Genomic DNA, 19746 nt, shown 5'->3' with positions numbered 1-19746 from the left:
AGTAAGGATGCTCCCAGCACATGGCTAATGTTGGGAGTCCATGAGCTACTGGGGTTGGGAGGAGGGAGTGCACTTCTGCACTTGGGCCTGATTAGGGATTATTAATCAGAACCTGTCACTAATTAAACACCGGCTCTTCTGGTCCAGCATTACTGACGTTGATCCTGACCTGGTTTCTCAAAGTCCCTGCTTTAACAAACAACCAAGTTTGATAATTGCTTTGATCAAAGCCAGAGGTCAGGGTCAGCAGGCTCCAGCCTGGCCCAGGTCACCTTTACAAGGCTCCTTCCACCCAGAACACTGTTCCCTTCCCTCTCAGGGCCTCTGGCCTCCTGACGTTTTACTCTGGGAATCTTTCCAGGTCATCCTGACCTCTGAAAGCACCAGCCCCTCCCATCACTCTCATCAGTAAGGCCAACAACAATGACAGCAGCAAGCAGCACCTCTATGTGCATGTGACAACTGGCCAGGCACCTTCACAGCCACTGTGGCCGTCCTGTAAGGCAACCAGGAAGAGACTATCAGCCCCATTTATTCCATGAAGAGAGCACTTTTCCACAATCACATGGCTGAGCTGTATCTGACTCCCAGGTTTTAGACTATAGGAACAGTGCCTTGCCCCTGGTCCCATCTCATCCCTGTCCTCTGTTTTGCCCTATCCAGCAATCACTAAAAGGATCCCACTGACAAAGGTGTGATTTGGATTCAGGAGGTCTTGAATGCCCAGGATATTGCCTACAGTGGCTGGTCTGGCCTCTGTAGATTCCACCACTAATGCCACCTCCCCCACCCCAAAGGCTTTATTGAGCCTACCTATGATCAGAATAATGGCCTCCCAACAATATCTACTGTAACCTATAAATATGTTACCTTCTGGGCCACCTGGGTGGCTTAGCGGTTGAGCGTCTGCCTTTGGCTCAGGGTGTGATCCTGGAGTCCTGGGATCAAGTCCCACATCGAGCTCCCTGCAGGAAGCCTACTTCTCCCTCTGCCTGTGTCTTTCATGAATAAATAAATACAATCTGCCTCTGTCTCTGCCTCTCTCTCTCTCTCTCTCTCTCTCTCTCTCATAAATACATTTTAAAAATCTTTAAATATGTTACTGGGCAGCCCTGGTGGCTCAGCAGGTTTAGCGCCACCTCCAGCCCAGGGCGTGATCCCGGAGACCCGGGATCGAGTCCCACCCACATCAGGCTCCCTGAATGGAGCCTGCTTCTCCCTCTGCCTGTGTCTCTGCCTCTCTCTCTCTCTCTGTGTCTCTATGAATAAATAAATAAAATGTTTTAAAAAAAAGATTAAAAAATATGTTACCTTCTATATCAAAAGAGATTTACAGATGTGACTAAGGCAGGCCCAGTGTAATCAGAAGGGTCTTTATATGAGAGAGGCAAGACTGTCCAAATCAGAGAAGGAGAATCAGGGTAGAAACAGAGGTCAGAGCAATTCAGTTACAAGACAAAGGATTCAAGCAGCCTCTAGAAGCTAGAAGAGGCAAGGAACAGAGTCTGTGCTGAGCCTCTAGAAGGAACCAAGCCCTGCTGACCCATCTCAGACTTCTGGCCCCTAGAACTTGAAGGTCATAAATTTGTGTTGTTTTAAGCCACTGAATTTGTTACAGTGGCAATAGGTTACCGTACACTACCTGTGACCCTCTGTGCCTCCAGAATTTCAGACTGAAGGAGTGAGAGAACATCACATCCACCTCCTTCAGCTGAAAGGCAGGGGAAACTAAGACTCAAGAAGGGGAACAACTTGTGCCAAGCACACAGTGAGTGGTCAGTGGCCACACTGAGCCATGAACCCCATGTTCCTGACTGCCTGCTCTTCAGGTCTTAGTAAACACCTACCTGTCCCTCTGGACTCACTCAGGTTTTTCTTTTTTATGTTCACTTTTCCTTATGCCCAAGTTCATTTGGCTTATCCAGCCATACCTTGAAAGGAATAAATGAGAGTATCAGTTATTTGCATGCTAGTATGAATTAGCAGTACAAAGTTATGCAGTGGAAACTTTGGGGGAATCTAGGGAACTGTATAGAGAGGGAGGATTTAAAGAAGAGGGAAAACAAGGGTGAGGTGAGCAGAGCTTCCTCTACAATGAAGCCAAGGGCACAAAGGCAAACTACAGCTTGTTTCTGGAGCAGTAACATCATCCTCTGTGACTTCCTGAGGCTGCTGGCCTGGCTTGGCTCTAGCTTTGACTCAGCAAGAATCTCTAGCTGGAGAGTAATGACCCCTCCTAAGGATCTAGAGTTCACCTTCCTAGGCCTCTCAGAGAAGTCACAGTTGAGGCAACAAGAGAGAGGATACTGCTGTATCCCTCTAGACAGAAAGGCAGCCACGTTAGTTGAGCTCCTGCCTTGAGCTGAACACCCAGGTGTGACTTTTCTCATTTAATCCTCACCATAGTCCTGGGAAGCAGTACTATCATGATTCCCATTTTCTAGATCAGGAAACTGAGGCTTGGAATGGGTGGAATCCAAATGTCCCCGTTTCAGATCAGCAAATGATGGACCCAGGATTGGAAATGGTCCCAACGATACAAGGTAGAATTGGTGACCCTCCCCTTTTCAGTATGGCCAAACCTGAGTTTGAAGGATGAGCCTCTGGTAGCAGGACGTCTGACCTTAATAACCAGTGTTAAGGTTTGATGTGCTGGAGCAGCTCCCACAGGCTTATGAGAGCCAGTTATGCAATATCTGGGAGGCATCCAACAAACAACCATGGAATTAACTAATTCCACATTGGGGGATGTTAAGCTGGTAGCTTGAAATTGGTCATGGTGGGGATATTTATACCATGGCAAATGCCACAAATTGGAGCTTCCTCTCCTTCTTGCATGTGCCCCCACCATCATCACTGAGAGCTGGTTATTAAACCTTTACTGGCATACCCCTGATCAAGACTCCACGAAACCTGACCAAACCTTCCCCTTTTCACTAGGTCCCTGTCTGTGTCTCTCATCACCTTTCCTCCTCTACCTGTCTTATCAGTCCTGTAGCTGCCTCCTCCCCAGCCAAGAGCTCTTGAGGATAGGGTCACGTGAGGTCCCCTCTCAGATGCCCATGGCACAGCCATACCGAGTGTGCTGCCCATGCTATAGCTCTGACTAGTGAACAAATAAACAAGATCAAATGTTACCTCAAAAAGCCATACTAGCTTTCAAAATGTAAAACCAAGAATAACATCTGAGATCACTTCTAATGAACGAAAATTAGGCTGGCTTCCTCACAATTTGGAAATCATATCTTGTAAAATGAAATATAAATTCTCCCTTCCCAGAAGCCGGCCTGGACACTAGCTTGGCATAACCCCTGCCCCAAACCCCAGCACTAACAGAGGGTCACTCCTCGGCCTTGGTACCTGCCTCCTTGAACAGAGTCACCTTTTGAGAATTGCTTGCCTCCTCGGCTAGAGAGGGGCTGGAATGCACTAGCACAGGGCTGGCATCTGAGGGGCATTCAACAAGTGACCATGGACTTAATCAGTACTGTAGCCACTCTTCATGTCTTTTCTTGCCTCACTTTTCCCTTGCCTGGTTTTCTGCCTCCTCCCATTGGTGCTCTGGACACAGCAGAGCCAAGACCCTCCTTCCGTGGGTCATTTCCCCAGCCTGGGCTAGCCCTGCAATGGTGGCCTTGGGAGCCTGTAGCCATGGAGCATGTCCAGCCCACTGCTTCCACTGAGCCATGTTCAAGTGCTGTCTCCAGCTGGCACAGCCTCCATGGACCAATGTTACAGGATGTGCCCTCTGACCACCCCCAGATTCCTCCCTCAGGAGTCTCCCCTAACTGCTCTGGGAGGATTAGGGTGGAGATGGAGTCTCAAGGCCTGGACTCCACCCTGGTTCAGCTTGGGATGGGCTCTCTCTGACTATAAATCTAGTTTTACCATTCTGGATTCCTGGCCTAGCTGTGGCTGGAAAAGTTGAAGCAAGGAGTTATGAAGTGACGCACTCTCTGACCACAGTGTCTGGCTGTGGAAAGTGCTCTGGCCTTGGGACACAGGTAGGAGAATACTTGCTTTTGGGTGACCCAGTAACAGTGTTGAGATCACTTTATTTTCTTCTCCCTGGGTTTGAGGAAACACCAGATGTTAAACTCTACTGTGTATATGACAGTTACAACAACAACAGTAACAAACGCCCACTACTTACATAGCACTTTCTGCTGAGTGAGGCTCTGTTCTGAGAACTTGGCAAGCATCCATTCATTTCATCCTTGCAATACCACCCTGATATGGGTGCTACTATATTTGATTTTACAGATGAGGAAAGTTAGTCACAGAGAGGCTAAGGAACTTGCCCAAGGCCACACAGCTAGCAAGTCGCAGAGCTGGGTTTGAATGCAGGCTGAGTCTGGGCTAGCTCATTAAAAGACAAGGGTGAAGAATGGAGGCTAGAAATTAAGAAGTGAAAGACCAGGCTGCCGTTGCTCAGGGTGCCTGAATGGAGACTAGCTGTGGGGCTGATGGTACATGAATGAAAGACAGGGAAAGGAACTGGGAGCCACACAAGGAGGACTGGAGGGAAGAAGTCTAGTGCCTTATAATGGTATACTCGGAGAGAACTCATCAACAGCCTACCTGGGGCAGAGCAGTGTCTGCTTCACTGGTTGGTTTGAGATGCCCTTGAGCTTGAACATTGGGCCCTGCCAGACCTAACACAAAGTCAAGGCTTCCATCCTAGAGCCCTTCACTTATACAAGCCTGTCTTCTTACCCATAAAGGAAATAGTACTTCCAGCAAAGAATTTTGTGAGGAGTAAATCTTGTACAATTATTTTAATAGCTACTGCCATAGAGCCCTGACAGTCCTGCCGGATGATAGGGCAAGAACCTTTACCTGTATTGATTTATTTAATCCTCACACTTACCTTATAGAAGTTATAGAAGTTAAATGCTATTATCAGCCCCACTTTATAGCTGAAAACACTAAAGCACAGAGAGATTAGGGAACTGGCCCAAGGTCACACAACAAATGAGTAGCAGTAGATCCAGGAATTGAAACCCAGAGTCCATGCTTATTTTATTTTATTTTATTTTATTTTATTTTATTTTATTTTATTTTAAGAGAGAAAGAGCAAGCGAGCACAGGGAAAGGGTCAGAAGGCAGAAGGAGAGGGAGAGGGAGAGAATCTCAAGCAGACTCCATGTTGAGTGTGGAGCCCAAAGTCAGGCTTGGTTCGATCTCAGGACCCTGAGATCATGACCTGAGCTGAAACCAAATGTCGGATGCTTAACCGACTGAGCCACCCAGGCACCCCTCCTAGAGTCCATGCTCTTAAACACTAAATTATACTGTCTCTCAAAGAAAATAAGCCAATTATATTCTCCCTCTGCCAAACTTTCTGTGTATTAATGTACTCAATGTTCACAACAACCTTGTGAGACAAGCACTATTATTATTCTCATTTTACAAATGAGGAACTGAAGCTCAGAGAGGGGGAGTAACTTGCCCAAGGACACTCAGCAAGTGTGCTGCTGGGCACCAGAGCCAGAGTGCTGAATCGTATGCTGGGAGCTCCACTGCTGGGAGCCCTAACCTCAGACTCCCGGAATGGACAGCTGCCCTCTTCATGGTCCACTACGGCAAGCCTTGCATTTGGATTCATTGTGATGTATAGAGTACAATGAAAACAATAGTAACTTACTTCCCCAGACCCTTATTGCCTGGACCGTGCAAATCCTCTTGGCTCCCTTCTTAGAGGCACTAGGTGCTACCTCTCTGTTTTCACAGGAAGCCCAGAGCCATGCTACAAGTCAGGCAGGGCTGACCTTAGAGCCCTGAATCTCTGAGCCCTGGACCATTGCACCCTCTCCTTCTCTCTTTACTTTTTTAACATGTATTTTTCCTGATTACAAAAATAATATATGCTCAATTTAAAATGCAGAAATACAAGAAAAAAATAGAAAAAGGGCTAATTGCCTCCAGGAATAATCTTTGGGAATGTTTTGGTATATCTTGCCTGGTCTCATGCCCAGAGCTCGTTCATTGCACTAAACCTCCCTCTGTGGAATCACAGAGCCTGGCTGGAAGTGACCTTGTCAGGTCCCTTGCAGAGCATGACTGCCTTTGAAGTTTCCTCCTGTTCCCTAGGAGATGTGAGGCCCGCCGGCTCCCCATGCTCCCTGGGACCCCACATTACTCAATGTTTCCTGGCTCTTATCAGGGAATGGGGATGTTTGTGACATTGATAAACTCACCAGGCAACCCCCTCCCAAAGCTTATTTCAGTTAATAAAAATGAAGTTGTTTTAGAGCCCAGCTCTTGAAGGAGCTGCTGCTACAGAAGGTATGATTTTCACGTCTTTCCTGAATCAATTTTGCTTTTTTTCTCCTTTGTCTCTCTCATTATTGTCTGAAATCTTACTACTAGGGCTCCTTGCATTTATATTTCAGCATTATGCTTGATTCAAAATGAAACACAGTCACCACGTCTGCTGCCCATGGGGAGGGTGGCATACTCACTAAGCACGGTGCAGCAGGGAAGAATAGACAGGATGCATTAGTCCACTTCTTAACGGCTGGGTCACCCTGGGCAAATTACTTAATCTCCCTGAGCCTTACCTATATGATGTCTCCTTCCTGGAGATTTTACAATAATTAAATGAATGCCTGGCACATAACTATCAATCCCCTTTCGGGCTCCAAAATAACACCTGGCTTAGCTGCAGATGGACAGGAGGAAATCCTGAGACTGTCTGGGGCAGGAGGAGAGGGCTGAGAACTTGGGCAGGAGTTAACAAGGGGGCATAAGGAGAGAGTGTGGACATGTGCAACCTCAGCCCTGGGAGGGGGGCTATAAAGACCATCTCATCTGTCTGAGCTGGGGAACCTGAGGCCCAGGGTTGGAAAGGGAATGCATGGGATCACACAGCCAACTCAGTTGTCTGATACCAACTATCAGGGACCTTCAGAATCCACAAAGCAGATTCCCAGAGCTGGAGTCAAGGGGGAAGGGCCAGCAAAGTGCCTACTCCCTGGCTGCTAAGGCAATTACTCCAAGAGAGAATGTTCCACCCTGACCGTTCCATACCTCCCTCTCCACATGCTGTGGCCACTCTCCAAACCACCGGATCCAGTCTCTCCCTGCAGCCCTTTGGGTAGGGCCCACCCCACTCCAACTGTGGCCATAACCTACCAGAGCCAGACCCACTTGCCTGGGGATGTCCAGCCTCACTGAGGAGAGAAGCAGCGCCTGGGTCCTTCTTCCTCAGAGAAGTGCAGAGAGAGTATGAATCTTCTCCCTCTCTGGATAGGGCTCTGCACACACCCTGTTTAAGGCTGGAACAAAAAGCATCCCTTTGCGCCTGACCCAGCCTATTTCCCTCCCTGGAACAGAGTCAAGCTCAACGACTGCCCTTCATTAAGGAGCACTCCCCCCACCCAAAGACAACCTACTGAGACTCCCGGAAACACGTGTCTCCAGCTGGCCAGTTCCCAGGCAGCTGGGCTAAGGGGTTGAACAGCTCCAGTCCAGACCTTCAGGCCTTTGCTAGGCAGCTTTCCCCAACCTCCATTCAGCTGCATTGATCTCAGACACCTCTCCAGCACAATCCTACCACCATCCTCGGCCATATCTCCCTTGGCCATGACTTCCACAAAGCACAGCTGTGTCTGCCTGCCCCAGAGTATCAGCAATATTCTTATCTCCTAGACTTTCCAAACCATCTTCCCTGTCCCCCATCCTTCTCCCTCTGCCATCCCCATCACAGCATGTATCTTTGCCTGTTTATTGGTCTGCTCTCCTACTGGGTTAGAACTCCCAGGGCAAGGACCATACTTGACCCACCAACCTGAGCCTAGGGCCAAGCAAGAGCAGAAACTGACTGAATGTGTGTGTGTGTGTGTGTGTGTGTGTGTGACATTCTTCCTGCCATATGCTTGCCAGTATGAGGGTGCCTCTCTGCCAGGAAAGTACCTGTGGTTCTGTGGTAATTTTTCAGCCACTGCTACCTCCAACCCCATTGCCAGCCTGATACCAGGCAGGTGTTGGTAAATGCCTGTTGTCTCTACCTGGATTAAGCAGTAACAGAATAATGCCAGATGGTCAGAGTCACTGGTATTGGAGTCAGACTCCAGTGCCAGACTTGAATCTGGCTCTGTGAGTACCTATGTCTGATCTAGAGTTGGTGGCTTCACTTCTCTGTGCCTTGGTGTTCAGATCTGTATTGGGGGTGGTGATGCTGCCTTTCTCAGACAGTCATGATGAGAACTAAATGTCCCCAGGGAGGTGGACACAGACTTAAACATTTGCCTTTCCCTGAGGTCCATAGGCTACGTAGGTCAAGCTGTGATGGGTTCTCACTCCAAAACATGGGAGCAGAGGACCTTCCATGTGAGTGGGTCTTTAAATCCAGGCCCAATGTTGGTTACCAATAGGGAGTATAAGGAATGGGTAGATGCCCAACAGAAGCTACAGAGCCCTGATTCCTTCCTGGGAATGGATAACCTTTTAAGATTGACTTGTTTTCAACCTGTTAGAATTATAACAGCTAAGTTCTGGAACCCAGGCTCCTTCCTCATCCCCACCCCCCTTGTTCAAACTCTACTTTAAAATAATTTTTAGACTTGCAAATATCGCACACAGAACTTCTATACACCTGTCAGCCAGCTTCCCCTAATGTTAATCACAGAACCACAGTATAATTATCTAAACCAAGAAATTAACATTGACACCATACCATTCTACAGACAGTATTCAAATGTCACCAAGTGTCTGACTAATGTCCTTTTTCTGGTCCAAGATCTGAAGCAGACTTCCACATTGTATTTGGTTGGTGTGGCTTCATTTCTGAGGCAATTCCTCAGTCTTGCTTTGTCTTTCATGACCTTGATAGTTTTGAAGAGGACTGTGGAAGCTCTCTAAATTTTGATTTGATGCTTCTTCAAGGTAAAATTACGGCTACGTATTTTAGGCAGGAACACCATAGAAGCGATGTGTCCTTTTCAGTGCATTTTACCAGAGGTACATGATTTCAATATGTCTAAATAATGGCAATGTTAACTTTAATCACCTAGTAAGATGGTATCTGCTGGGTTTTTCCACTGTGAAATTACTATTTATTCCTTTGTAATTAATAAGCATCTTGTAGGGAGGTACTTTGAGACTATGCAAATACTCATCAATTTTTGCCCTACTAAATCAAAATTCATTGATGATGCTTTCTGACAATTATTACTGTGTTATTTGCCAAATGGTGATTTTCTATTTCCATCATTCTTTTCTGTGTGTGTGTGTGCTCGTAAACTTTATTTACACCTCATTTTATTGCATCAGTCACATTTAAGTCCTGGAGATTTGTGTTTATATACAGAATCCAGTACATTCCTGATTGTTTTTCAAAAACTAAAACAAAACAGGATGCAATTAATATGGCAGTTGGGAAGCTTAATGAGCATCATGCTTCTGTGGGGGCTTGTCTGGGATTTTAGAGTGAACTGTATCCAAAGGCTGCCAGCGGCAACTCATGAGAGACTCATAGAGTTCCTCATTTTTCACAATAAATTCTTCGTTTCATTCCTCAAATCTCAGATGAAGATCTGGATCTTCCAGTGGGTCTTCATCTTGCTTTTCTGCCAGAGATGTACTTTCCTTAGGCATGACCAGAGTTGCAACTGGGTGCCTAGAGATCCCGTGCACAGAAAGGTTGCGTCCATTTTCATCTGCCACACAGTCATAGCCAGAAAGGGAGTAACCACTGTGCTTTTGCTCAAACCAGTTGCCTGAGTGCTAACCCTGGTAGGGCTGCATCTCAAGCTTTGCCCTTTTGCAGTGCCAGTAATAATTATTTTGTGGAGCTATGCCAAAACCTGCAAAACTCTCCTGCCTAGTAATTTATCCAGAAGCTTTACCAAATGAGACCAGTTTTTATGCCCATGTCAAAAATTCCAGCTCAGGTGGCCAAAAATCTCTTACCCCAGCAAATACCTCTCAGAACTTCCATCATTCTTTTTACATTTATTAATTGGACTTTACTATAAAAAAGAGTTGGTTCTTCTCTCAATTTATTTGCATATATTGGTAAGGACCTATGAGTATTAATTTTATTCCATTATTATCATCATTGATTTTGCTGTTCAAATGGTCTCATCCTCTTTCAAAATATCTCAGCCCATCTGTTTCCTGTTGAGCTGAATTTCCAGCCACAGCCCCCTCAAACACCTACTCCCTGGTGTGCAGGGCAGGTTGTGGAGGCTTAGAGGCCAGGTTTCTGGGGAATTCGCTGAGGCATTTTCCCAGCAAAGGCTGGATCCTCCTGGAATGGGCAGGTTCCAGCCAGAGGAAGTCAGTCATGGTTCCAGGGGTAGTTTCAGGAAGAGTTGAGTCTGGCCAGGTAGGCTCTGCTGTGATTCATCCTGCCCTCCATAGACCTACCCAAATCCTGACCCAGTAGCAGCACCAGCTGACCACTTCATTCATGCCCTGCGTTTTTTCTTCTTGACCCCCTCTTCTCTGCCCACCTGCAGGGAGAGTGGCTGAGAAGTGCAGATGGCAGACAGGGAGGCAGCACTTGCCCAAATCCTTTGATACAGAGGAAGCACTCTCCTCCTGGGGTTTAGTTACCAGCTGTTCTCCACCAGCCCCAAAAGCAGCCAAAGCAGAGACAGTAGTGCATTGCAGCAAGAGAAACTACTTGAGGACAAGATGGACATCCCATCTTGAAGTGGGCTTGGGGGAGAAGGCTCTGAACTCATCTTGCTTTTTAAGATGTGCAAGGATTATTCACCCTGGGAAGGGTCTGGACCCAGCCCATGAAGCCAGATAGCCAGGATGCAGGGGTCCTCTCCTATAGGATACAATGCTGCTTCAGAATAGAGACCTTAAAATACATACTGTTCTCAGACACTGCTAACACACTTACATTATTAACACACTGGACACACCTACTATTACAGCAAAAAGTGACACCACATTTTCAAGACAACCACTTCTATTGTCTGTCAGTCAAGGACTAACTGTGAATCTGTGAAACTTTTGCTGGCAGCCTGACCCTTCCTGTCTTCCACCAGCCAAATCCAGGCCCATCTCCTCCCAGAAGTTTCCCCACATCTTTGTGGGCCTCCTTGATGCTCTGCTTTGGGCTTCCTGAGTCTGTAGGGGAAATATGGTTCAGGGGCAAGTCTGTCTCCCTATTAGACTGCAATTTTGTTCATCTGCACACAGAGTACCTGGTGCTACTCACACGGAGCCCAAGCTAGAGATCTGGGCAGGTGATGTGCTGACAGCCCAGCCAGCACTTGAGAAACTAGCATTCTGACAGAAAAGCCCCAGTTTGGCCCTGCCTCCAAATCTGTCTCACTCTCTTTCTATTTCTGTCTTCCTTGAACAGACTTCATCCCCTTCTGGGTCAAACCATGACAGGGTCAGTCTGGACTATCTCTAGGGCCTCAAAGTTGGAATTTCTAAACTGCAAACTTGCCCTCCAATTTAGAAGTTCTGGTAAAGCCCATGTTTACTCACATCGATTAGATGTCGCATCAGAATCTCAGACCAACTTCTTCCGATCATGCTCCATTGACTGCAACACAGGAAGGCAATTTTGCTCATCTCACCTCTTCCATTTCCTCTTTCTGTGCTGCCCCCACCAGCTGATCTCTTCCAGCCACCCAGACATGTCTCCCCTTTTGTACCTCTGTCCAATGTGTTGTGTTCAGGACTTTGGGGGGAGGCTGCCTTTAGCTGAGGGAGGGAGGGTGTGTGTAACCTTTCCACCACATACAAATCCCTTGCCCTCCTACAAACATGTGTTTTTTTTTGTTTTTTTTTTTTTTTAATTTTTATTTATTTATGATAGTCACAGAGAGAGAGAGAGGCAGAGACACAGGCAGAGGGAGAAGCAGGCTCCATGCACCGGAAGCCCGATGTGGGATTCGATCCCGGGTCTCCAGGATCGCGCCCTGGGCCAAAGGCAGGCGCCAAACCACTGCGCCACCCAGGGATCCCCCAAACATGTGTTTGAAATCAATGTATTTATTCATTTATCAAGATATCTTTTTTTAAAAAAAGCATTTTTTTAATTTATTTATGATAGTCAGAGAGAGAGAGGCAGAGACATAGGCAGAGGGAGAAACAGGCTCCATGCACCGGGAGCCCGACGTGGGATTCAATCCCGGGTCTCCAGGATCGCGCCCCGGGCCAAAGGCAGGCGCTAAACCGCTGCGCCACCCAGGGATCCCCTATCAAGATATCTTTAACCACATATTACACGTTAGAGTTCTCCAGATGTCTTCCCTGTGAATTGGGCGAAGCTGAGGTTATCACACCCATTTTGTAGACACAGTTGTCAAGGCTCAGAGAGGGTAAGTCACTTGCCTGGAAGTTGATAGGAGTCACCAGGGTCTTTTGGCTCCCATATCAGTGCTCTCTTGTCCACAATGTATGTGAATATTCTGTTTAATTCTTTTCTCCTTCCTACTCCCCAACCCCTCCAACTCAGATCTAGTTAGCTATTCCAGGACAGAATTTATTTCTAACTCAGCTAAGGATCTCTCACACCAGGTAGTGATTGACACACAGCAGACACTCAATAAAAGTTTATTGAGGGAACACATGTTTCTATGTAGAAAGCCTTCCCAAGAAGTACCTACTCTTATCTAAGACTGGTCCTAATGCTTTTTATACACAGTCTCCAGTCCCTGGGGTTTCTCTGGGGCACAGTTTCCCTGTCTGTAGAGCAGTTGTACAGAATTGGACTTGATGATGCCCATATTCCTGAAGTTATGATACCCTGCTATTGGCTCTGGGACTTGCACATGAAGACTGCTATCTATGCTTCTGGGAGCAATGATGCCACTAGCCCAAGGTCAGGGACAGCAAACAGAAGCAGCTGCGCATACTGTCAGGTAGAGAAGACAATATAGGGCTTGGAAATTGGTGTTTACAGCTAAGACTGGAAGTAAGTGATTGGCATGAACAGGCTGAGCTGTTGGCTCTCTGCCATCAATTCTATTCCTCTGATATTACTTTCTTTATTTACATGTTTTACTTAAATTCAATTTAATTAACATATACTGTATTATTAGTTTCAGAGATAGAATTCAGTGATTCATCAGTTGCATGCAACACCCAATGCTCATTGCTTCAAGTGCCCTCTTAATGACCATCACCCAGTTACCCCCTCCTCTGACGCCTCCCCCCAGGAACCCTCAGTTTGTTTCCTATGATTAAGAGTCCCTTATGGTTTGTCTCCCTCTCTGATTTTGTCTTATTTTTCCCTCCCTTGCCCTATGTTCATCTGTTTTGTTTCTTGAATTCCACATATGAATGAAATCATATGGTATTTGTATTTCTCTACTGACTTATTTAGTTTAGCATAATACCATCTAGTTTCAACCATATCGTTGCAAATGCCAAGATTTCATCCTTTTTGATGGCTGAGTAATATTCCATTGTACATATGTACCATGTTGTCTTTATCCACTCACCTGTCAGTAGACATCTGGACTCCTCCCATATTTGACTATTGTGGACATTGCTGCTATAAACATTGGGGTGCAGGTGTCCTTTTGAATCACTATTTTTGTATCCTTTGGATAAATACCTAGTAGTGCAAGTGCTGGGTCATAAGGTAGCTCTATTTTCAACTTTTTGAGGAACATCCATACTGTTTTCCAGAGTGGTTGCACTAGTTTGCATTCCCAACAGTGTAAGAGAGTTCCTCTTTCTCCGCATCCTTACCCAGCATCTGCTGTTTCCTAAGTTGTTCACTTTAGCCATTCTGACTGGTGTGAGATGGTATCCCTTTGTGGTTTTGATTTGTATTTCCCTGATGCCGAATGATGTTGAGTATTTTCTCATGTGTGTGTCGGCCATTTGTATGTCTTCTATGGTGAAATGTCTATTCATGTTTTCTGCCCATTTCTTGATTGGATTTTTTGTTTTTTGGGTGTTGAGTTTGGTAAATTCTTTATAGATTTTGGATACTAGCCCTTTATTTGATATGTCATTTGTGAATATCTTCACCCATTCTGTAGGTTGCCTTTTAGTTTTGTTGACTGTTTCTTTTGCTGTGCAAAAGCTCTTTATCCTGATGAAGTCCCAATAGTTCATTTTTCCTTTAGTTTCTCTTGCCTTTGGAGACATGTCTAGAAAGAAGTTGCTGTGCCCAAGGGTCAAAGAGGTTGTTGCCTGCATTGTTACTCTTAGATTTTGACAAATTCCTGTCTCACACTTAGGTCTTTCATCCATTTTGAGTTTATTTTTGTTTATGATATAAGAATGTGATCCAGAGATGCCTGGGTGGCTCAGCGGTTGAGCGTCTGCTTCAGCTCAGGGCGTGATCCCGGGGTCCAGGATCGAGTCCCACATCAGGCTCCTTGCAGGGATCCTGCTTCTCCCTCTGCCTATATCTCTGCCTTTCCCTCTCTGTGTCTCTCATGAATCAATCAATCATTTTTAAAAACCAAAACAACAGTGCTCGCTTCGGCAGCACATACACTAAAAACCAAACAACAACAACAACAAAGAAAGAAGTGCAGTTTCATTCTTCTGCATGTGGCTGTCCAATTTTCCCAACACCATTTGTTGAAGAAACTGTCTTTTTTCCATTGGATATTCTTTCCTCCTTTGTCAAAGATTAGTTGACTATAAATGTCAATCCATTTCTGGGTTCTCTATTCTATTCTATTCTATTCTATTTTATTCTATTCTATTCATCTATGTGTCTGTTTTTATTTTCATTTTTATTTTTATGCCAGTACCATACTGTCTTGGTGATTACAGCTTTATAATACAGCTTGAAGTCCAGAATTGTGATGCCTCCACTCTGGTTTTATATTTCAATATTCCTTTGGCTATTCGGGGTCTTCTGTGGTTCCATTCAAATTTTAGGATTGTTTGTTCCAGCTCTGTGAAAAATATTGATGGTATTTTGATAGAGATTGCATTGAATGTGTAGGCTGCTTTCGGTAGCACAGACATTTTAACATTTGTTCTTCCAAACAATGAGCATGGAATGATTTTCCATTTCTTTGTGTCTTCCTCAATTTCTATCATAAGGGTTCTATGTTTTCAGAGTACAAATCCTTTCCCTCTTATTTGGTTAAGTTTATTCCTAGGTATCTCATGGCTTTTGGTGCAATTGTAAATTGGATCGATTCTTTAATTTCTCTTTCTTCTGCTGCATTGTTAGTGTATAGAAATGCAACTGACCTCTATGCATTGATTTTATATACCACCACTTTGCTGAATTCCTCTAACGGCTCTAGAAATTTTTTTTGGTGGAGTCTTTTGAGTTTTCTACATAGAGTATCATGTTGCCTGCGAAGAGTGAAAGTTTGAGTTCTTTGCCAGTTTGGATGCCTTTTATTTCTTTGTGTTGTCTGATAGCTGAAGCTAGAACCTCCAGTATTATGTTGAACAACAGTGGTGAGAGTGGACAAATCTGTTGTGTTCCTAACCTTAGGAGAAAAGCACTCGGTTTTTCCCTGTTGAGGAGGACATTTACTGTGGGTTTTTCATATATGGCTTTTATGATACTGCGGTATGTTCCCTCTGTCTCTACTCAGTGGAGAGTTTTTATCAATAAAGTATACTGTATTTTATCAAATGCTGTTTTATATTTATTGAGAGGAACATATAGTTCTTGTCCTTTCTTTAATTAATGTGGTATATCACACACTGATTGATTTACACATGTTAAATCATCTTAGAGTGAGGAATAAATCCCACTGCATTGTGGTGAATAATCCTTTTAATGTACTGTTGAATCCTATTAGCTAGTATCTTGGTGAGAATTTTTGCATCCATGTTCATCAGTGATATTGATCTGTAATTCTCTTTTTTTAGTGTGGTTTTTTTAAAAAAATTATTTATTTATTCAGAGAGAGAGAGAGAGAGAGGCAAAGACACAGCCAGAGGGAGAAGGAGGCACCATGCAGAAAGCCCAACGTGGGACTCAATCCAGGGTCTCCAGGATCACGCCCTGGGCTGCAGGCGGTGCTAAACTGCTGCGCCACCAGGGCTGCCTATTTTTTAGTGGGGTCTTTTTCTGGTTTGGTAATACTGGCCTCATAGAATGAGTTTGGAAGTTTTCCTCCCATTTCTATTTTTTGACGCAGTTTCAGAATGATAGGTATTAATTCTTTAAATGTTTGGTAGAATTCCACCATTCCAGCCATCTGGCCCTGGACTGTTGTTTGTTGAGAGATTTTTGATTACTGATTCAATTTTTTGGTGGGTTATGGATCTGTTCAGGTTTTCTATTTCTTCCTATTTCAGTTTTGGTAGTTTATATGTTCTAGGAATGCATCCATTTCTTCCAGATTGCCTAATTTGTTGGCATATGATTGCAATATTCTCTTATAATTGTATTTCTTCAGTGTTGGTTGTGATCTCTCCTCTCTCATTCGTGACTATTTATTTGAGTCCTTTCTCTTTCCCTTTTGGTAAGTCTGGTTAGAGGTTTATCAATCTTATTCTTTCAAAGAGCCAGCTCCTAGTTTCATTTATATGCTCTACTATTTTTTTATTTCTATATCATTGATTTTTGTTCTAATATTTCTTATTTCACTTCTCCTACTGGATTTAGGCTTTATTTGCTGTTCTTTTTCCAGCTCTTTTAGGTGTAAGATTAGGTTGTATATTTGAGACTTTTCTTGTTTCTTGAGAAAGTCCTGCTACATACTTCCCTCTTAGGACTGTATTTGCTGCATCCCAGAGGTTCTAAACTGTCATGTTTTCATTTTCATTTGCTTCCATGTATTTCTTAAATTATTTTTTTATTTCCTGGTTGTCCCATTCATTCTTCAGTAGGATGCTCTTTAACCTCCATGTGTTTGTGGTCCTTCCAAATGTTTTTCTTTTTCTTTTTTTTTTAAGATTTTATTTATTTATTCATGAGAGACACACAGAGAGAGAAGCAGAGACACAAGCAGAGGGAGAAGCAGGCTCCATGGAGGGAGCCCCACGTGGGACTCGATCCTGGGTCTCCAGGATCACGCCCTGGGCCGAAAACAACCGCTTAAACGTTGAGCCACCCAGGGATCCCCTTCCAAATGTTTTTCTTGTAGTTGACTTCAAGTTCTAAAGCACCATGGCCTGAAAATATGCATGGACTAATCTCAATCTTTTTATACTGCTTGACCTGATTTTTGACCTAGTATGTGGTCTCTTCTGGAGAATTTTCCATGTGCATTCAAGAAGAATGTGTATTCTGCAGCTTTAAGATGAAATGCTCTGAATGTATCTGTTAAGTCCATCCAATCTAGTGTGTCATTCAAAGTCCTCGTTTTTTATTGATTTTGGCTTACATGATCTGTCCATTGGTGTGAGTGGAGTGTTAAAGTCCCCTGCTATTATTGTATTATTATCAATGTGTGTTTTTTATTTTTAAAAAAGATTTATTTATTTGAGAGAGAAAGAGCAAGAGAGAGTACATGAGCAGGGGTTGGGAGGAGGAAGATAAAAGGGAGAGGAAGAAGTAGACTCTGCTGAGCAGGGAAACTCATGCAGGAACCCCCAAGGACCCCAGGATCATGATCTAAGCTGAACACACCCCTCGATATGTTTCTTTAATTTTGTTATAAATTGGATTATATAATTGGCTGTTCCCAAGTTAGGGGAATAAATATTTACAATTATTAGAGCTTCTTGTTGGATAGAATTGTTTATTATAATATAGTGTCCTTCTTCATTTCTTCTTATAGTCTTTGGTTTATTTATTATTATTATTTTTTTTAGTCTTTGGTTTAAAATCTAGTTTGTCTAATATAAGGATGGCTACTCTAGCTTTCTTTTGATGCCCATTGGCATGATAAATTGTTGTCCACCCCTCACGTTCAATCTGGAGGTGTTTTTTAGTATAAAATGAGTCTCTTGTAAGCAGCATATCAATAGATCTTGGGTCATTTTTTTTAATCCATTCTGACACCCTGTGTCTTTTGACTGGAGCATTTAGTCTGTTTACATTCAGAATAATTATTGAAAGATATGAAATTAGTGCCTTTGTATTATTTGTAAAGTCGCTGTTCCTGTAGATTGTCTGTTATTTTCTTGTCTTTGTTACTTTTGTGCTCTCTCTTTGCCCAAAGGATCCCCTTCAATATTTCTTGTAGGACTGATTTAGAGTTCACAAATTCCTTTACTTTTTGTTTGTCCTGGAAATTATTTATCTTTCATTCTATTCTGAATGACAGCCTTGCTGGATAAAGTATCCTTGGCTGCATATTTTTCCCATTTAGCACATTGAGTATGTCATGTCAGTCCTATCTGGCCTGTCAGGTCTCTGTGGATAGGTCTGCAGTCAGCCTTATGTTTCTACTCTTGTAGGTTAAGGACCTCTTGTCTTGATCTGCTTTCAGGATTTTCTCTTTATCTTTGGAATTTGCAAGTCTCACTATTATATGTCAAAGCCTTGACCTATTTTTTATTGATGGGGTAGGGGTTTCAACCTCCTGGACTTGAATGCCTGTTTCCTTCCCCAGATTAGGGAAGTTTTTAGTTATAATCTGTTCAAATAGACCTTCTGTCCCTCTCTCTGCTCTTCATCTCTTGGGACCCCTATTGTCTGGATATTATTTCATTTTACAGAATCGCTGAGTTCTCAAAGTCTCCCTTCATGAACAGTAGCTGTCTTTCTTTTTCTTAGCTTCCTTATTCTCCATCATTTTATCTTCTATATCACTGACTCTCTCTTCTACCTCATGTGTCCTTGCTGTTAAAGCCTCTATTTGTGACTGCATCTCAGAAATAGCATTTTTAATTTTGTCCTGATTAGATTTTAGTTCTTTTATTTCTGCAGTAAGGGATTCTGTGGTGTCTTCTATGCTTTTTTCAAGCCCTACAAGTATCTTAATAATCATTGCTTTAAATTCTTGTTCAGACATTTTACTTATATCCATATTGATTATATCCCTGGAGGTGGGTATTACCTCCTGTTCTTTCTTTTGGGGTGAATTTCTCTGTCTAGTCATTATGTCCAGAAAAGAAAGGAGGAAAGACAAAGCAAAGCAAAGCAAAGCAAAAGCCGTAGTAATAACAACAAAAAAAAAAAACTTCAAAAAGTGTTTCTGGTGTATGCTGTATACACTCTGCTCTTGCGTTTTGGCTGCTCTTTCCCACTGGACCTTCCTCTACAGAGTTCCCCCTTGCTTGTAGTGGGGAGTGTTTGGACCTTTAAGTAGGTGTGTTTTGATTTGTTTGTCAAGAAAAGCCTCGCTTCTGCCATGTTCTCTCCCTCCAACTATGCAGATTGTTTCCTTAATCCTCGATCATCCTCCTAGTTGTTCAAAAATAGTTGAATGTTGATCCAGCTATATTTGAAGGACAAGGCAAGTTCAGAGTCTCCTTGCTACTCTGCCATCTTCCCAAGTTCTGGTACTACTTTCTTCTAAACTGCTAGGCACACATCCATTTCATTCCTTTTCAAAGGTCTTGGAAAGCTGATTGCTAATCAACAGTTGAGAACTGAAAGAAAGGATTGCCTGACTATTCCTTCACCTTTTCATCCCATCTGTCCATCCAGGAGGCCCTCCTCAAGTGACTGTCCCAGGTCCAGGCAGCCTAACTCCTCTACTCTCAGCCTGACCCTCAGGGAGTTGGTTGACCACATCTTCCTTCTCAAACTAGGTGTTCTCCCTTCCTCACTAGGTAAGTTTTGTAGTTTTGCTAAGTTGTTTATTGTGGTATTTTTCAAATAGTCCCCCTAAAACAGTATAATGAGCTCCCATGCAACCATCATCCAGCTTCAACTATCAACCAGTAGCCAATTTTTTTCACATACAATCCCAGCCACTTATCCCTTCCTGT

The 19746-nt window shown here is 43.8% G+C and overlaps 1 protein-coding gene and 1 pseudogene across 6 annotated transcripts in view; both read right to left on the bottom strand.

Annotated features, from left to right (window-relative positions):
* The window catches only part of ACKR2 (atypical chemokine receptor 2), a 41616-nt gene that overhangs the window by 8419 nt on the left and 13451 nt on the right, over positions 1 to 19746 (bottom strand). The window contains exons 2-4 of one of the 6 annotated variants that reach the window (XM_055321407.1): positions 11461 to 11518; positions 7138 to 7280; positions 1848 to 1931 (exon numbers count right to left, since the gene is read on the bottom strand). The gene's annotated coding sequence lies outside the window, so the exon portion shown is untranslated. Of the gene's footprint in view, positions 1 to 870; positions 1000 to 1847; positions 1932 to 2582; positions 5653 to 7137; positions 7289 to 11460; positions 11519 to 19746 lie in introns of those variants that run through there. The other 5 variants (XM_055321409.1, XM_055321411.1, XM_055321408.1 and 2 more) reach the window with 5 other exon arrangements.
* On the bottom strand, positions 9388 to 9828 carry LOC129507314 (putative uncharacterized protein C6orf52; annotated as a pseudogene).

Source organism: Nyctereutes procyonoides, unplaced genomic scaffold (genome assembly GCF_905146905.1).
Source record: "Nyctereutes procyonoides isolate TBG_1078 unplaced genomic scaffold, NYPRO_anot_genome, whole genome shotgun sequence".
Lineage (NCBI taxonomy): Eukaryota > Metazoa > Chordata > Mammalia > Carnivora > Canidae > Nyctereutes > Nyctereutes procyonoides.
The sequence above is the reverse complement of the archived record's forward strand: the minus strand, read 5'-3'. Positions and strand labels throughout refer to the sequence as shown.